The sequence below is a fragment of the Notamacropus eugenii genome, chromosome 7, assembly GCF_028372415.1.
Source record: "Notamacropus eugenii isolate mMacEug1 chromosome 7, mMacEug1.pri_v2, whole genome shotgun sequence".
Lineage (NCBI taxonomy): Eukaryota > Metazoa > Chordata > Mammalia > Diprotodontia > Macropodidae > Notamacropus > Notamacropus eugenii.
The window spans coordinates 114,188,881-114,193,298 of NC_092878.1; positions in this window are offsets into that span (position 1 = coordinate 114,188,881).

The window sequence follows — 4,418 nt, forward strand, 5'->3', positions numbered from 1 at the left end:
AGAGTTTAGTCATGATAGAATGTAGTCTTTACAGTGCCTTAGACTTGGGTTCAAATCCTTCCTCAGGTACATGTTAGCTATATGACTTTGGGCAAGTCATTTAGCCCCACGAAGTCAAAGCTCCTCATACGAAAAATGACGGAGGTGAACTTGATAGCCTTTAAGTCCTTTTTGGAAATAATAATAATAAATAACTTGCATCTATATAGCATTTTAAAGTTTGTAAAGCACTTTAAACATGTATTTCATTTGATCCTCACAACAGCCCTGATAGGTAAGTGGTTTTATTATCCTGATTTTATAAATGAGGAAAATAAGTCTGAGAGAGGTTAAGAGATTTGGCAGGCCCATGGGTTAAGGCAAGATCTGAGTTCAGATTTTCCTCACTCCAAGTTCAGAGCAATACGGTGCCACTTATCTGCCTAAATCAGGAATAACCTGAGACCTAGAGTGATTGATTTAATTTGATACATAAGTAGTGTACTTATGTAGTATAATACATAAATAGCTACTTACTATATAAGTTGGTGTTGTTGAGTTTTTTTTCAGTAGTGTCCTATTCTTCATGACCCTATTTGGGGTTTTCTTCTCAAAGTTACTGATGTGCTTTGCCATCTCCTTCTTCACCTCATATTATAAATGAGGAAAGTGAAGCAAAGAGGGCTAAGTGATTTGCCCAGGGTCACACCATTAGTAAGTGCTTGAGGTCAGATTTTAACTAAGGTCTTTCTGACTCCAGGTCCAGTAAGCTATCCATTGTGCTACCTAGATGCCCCCAAAATTTTTAGCAAAGCTGTGATCCTACTCCAAGGTCCTCTGATTTCAAATCCAACACTCTTTCCTCTTAAGCACTTGAGTATTAGTCTTGGCTCATCATTTTAGCATTTACAGAGATCATTTTGGATCCTAATTTTACCATTAAATATATCATCTATCCATTTAACTCTGTTTCATCTATAAACTTCATAAACATTACTGATCTTGGCCTTTTATACAATGAAAAGTGAAGTTGATATTGATCAAGATCCCTTTTGAAATTTTGATTCTTTCTCATTAATTGGGAAAACAAGTAACTAAACAAGGTTAGTTTTTCTCCATCCCCTTCATCTCCCTAACTTTTGTTTGTGCTTCAGCTGTCCTTCGACCTTCATTTCTTGTTAAAGCTGTTTCCTATGATTTAAAACACAATAAAACTTTGAATTTAATCACTGACCTCTGCTTTCTGTAGAAGTCTTCTCCCTTGTTCCTCTTCAATGAAAATTACAAGAACATTAAACTATATTTTGAATAGTTTTTTGAAAAGAACAGCTGTGTTAATTTCTCCACAGTCCTATTTAATACACGAGCACCATTTACGTTGTTGCTTTATGATTAAGTTTTCCATTTTATTATGTATTAAGTAAGAGAGAATTGATGTCGGCTTATCTAGTCAACATTCACCATTATGTCAATAATAGGCAATTTTGCAACGTGCGTTTGTTACATGAATTTCAGCATTGTTTAATATTTTGATCATAGCATGTACCCAATAAATAATTGTTACATTCATTAATTTTTATAAGCAAACCAATTAAGTGCTGGAAGTCTTTCTATCTCCTTATTGTTCTTCAGTCCTGAACAGGACATTTTGCTTTTTCTTTCTGTTTCAAAAACTTTGCAAACTGGCAATTCTCTTTCAAAATAGCACAGAATTGGATTTTGGTTAGCTGATTCTTTTGTATGGACATGTTATGACTAAAGGAAAATGCTACCTTATCATTAGATCATCCACAAATTCAGGATGCCTCTGGTGACAGTTTCATAATTAGTTCTGCGATGTTTAAGAAGTTTGAGAGACATAATTTTTGATTAATTAATCATTCTATTAATAATGCTAGCATTTTAGTAATAAAAGAGTTAGTGACACTCTGGAAGGCTAAAGATGCCTTATGGCAGTGAGCTCACAGTTTCTATGCCATTGGAAGAATGGATGTTCCTGAGGGTAGCAATCAGCTCCGATTGTTTAACAATTAATGAGAGATAGACTTTAGTAAGAGAAGTGAGCTCACTCCACTGGGAGAGAGACATTATGCCTTGGGCAATCTAGACAAGGGATCTACCTACACGTAAACTTGCTTGAATGAAACACAATGGGCATGAATTCATTTTTAATTAGAAGTCTGATCTAATTGGGTGGAGTAGCAATATCCAGAGGGAAGAGAATGTTAATGCATGGACTTCATACTAGGAAGTGGTGGGGGGGGGAAGGAAATAAAACCTTTTAAACATATATTTGTTAGCTTTTAAATGTGTGGTTTCAAAACCAGAAAACAAAAAACAAATACATAGACTGGTATGTATGTAGGTAGATAGATGGTTAGAGATATACATAGATATATAGATAGATAGATAGACAGAGATAGATATAGATAGCCATATATATTTTTATATATACACATATATATGTGTATGTATGTGTATGTGTATATATACATACATACATGTGTGTGCATATATTTGTGTGTATGTATATGAATGTTATGTGAGTATATATGTGTATATATACATACACTTTCTATATATATACACATGTATATATACATATATGTATATGTACATATGTGTATATATACATATGTGTATGTGTATATATATATCTATAGTGTGTGTGTGTGTGTGTGTGTGTGTTCTATACTCATTCCAGTAGAGATCTTCTACTCCAAGGTCTTATAAATCACACACCAAGCTTTTCCTAGTGTCACTAAAAATGACTCTAGGAGAGTAATTGGTAACAGTTCATTCTGGAAGCTTCACTGAGAAAGTTCTTTGCTTTTATCCTTCATGATGCTAGCTCCAGTTTTCTACTGTACAGCTGGCAACTCTTCTCACAATAATAACTCCTTTTTCAATAATAATATGGTTAGCATTTGTATAATGCATTAAGATTTGTAAAATGTTTTACCTATATGGGTTTTTCTATAAAAGCATAGTCTGTAGGAAGGCAATGAGGTATTATGTAAACACCAGCTATGGAGTTAGAACTGAGTTCAGATTCTACCTCTGACAATACATGACCTTGAGCACTACCTGTAACTTTGTGTTGACTATGTTTCCTCATTTTATAGAAGAAGGAATTAGAACAGATGGCCTCTGGACACCTTCCATCTTTTAATCGATTAGTTATTGTTGTTAAGCTTTGCCTAGCACTGTAGGGCGTTGTATTCAGAAAGACACAGCTCTTCCCCCATGATGCTCCAAGTGTCACTCATGCCCTAGGTATCCCTTCTCTAACACATGACCCTTATTACAATGATACCAGCTTAGTCCTGCATGTGTTCAAACCCAGCTTCCATTAGACTGTGAGCCCCTTCAGAGCAGAGACAGTCTTTTGCTTTCTTGGAACGTAGGAGGTGCTTAATGTATTTTTGATTCAGTGATCAGTTCTCTATTTTAAGTTATATGTGAGGATGGGCTATGAGGAGTAGATGGTGGTTTTTCTTTATCCCAGTGACAGGTCCTGGGGAATGGGCTAGTCCTAGGGAGTTCAATTCCTCCTCTGGTTTCTCCAACTGAGTCTGAGTTGTTTGGTATTATTGTGGCTATCCTGGAATTTGACCTCTCATCCCCTGAAGACTGGTGAATTTATCTATGCTGCCCTTATTAGATCTTATCTTTCTATCTCCTTGATTTTCATCTATTGTCAATCTTGTTTCCTTCGTCATATGCAAGCCAATGACCACTTACTAAGTAATGCACAAGGTGATGTACATACCATGACCATAGTGAATGGTGAGCTATGGACAGCAATATCTGAGTTCACTTCTCACTTTTCACACACTCTGGCTATGTGACAATGGGACAAATGACAAGCTGTCAGTGCCCTGGGTAGCTTGCTAAGGTGCATGCCAGTTGAGGATCTATTTTTCTAAGAAAGTTTTCTCATTGCAAATTCCCTCCCCAATGAAATCACCAGTTCTGACCTACCCTCTGGTCCTTCCTTAGAACAAGCAGGTAGGTCATGAATGATAGTGGTTTGCCAGAACTCTTTGGATACAGAAATAGACCGCAGTACCTACCAGAAAGTACAGGAGAGTGCTGAAAATCTCATTCTGAACAGGGGGACTTTGCAGATTTCTATCCCAATACCCAAATGGATCTCGGACCTTATCATTGTGAGTACTAGTCCCAGAGCTACAGATCACCATCATCCTACCCCCGCCCCCTTTTGAGACTCTCATCCATCGGCACAGAGAGTGTCCCTGACATTACAAGGAACTTCTTCTTTCCTTTTGATATTGTGCGGCTACCAAGAATGCATATGAACTACATGACTATGCCTTCTTTTTGTCCTTCAAATTAATTGATGACCTTTGTGTCACTTCTCCTTCATGGCTTCTTGTTTGTAATGTGTTGCAATCTGCTCACAATCACGAGATGCC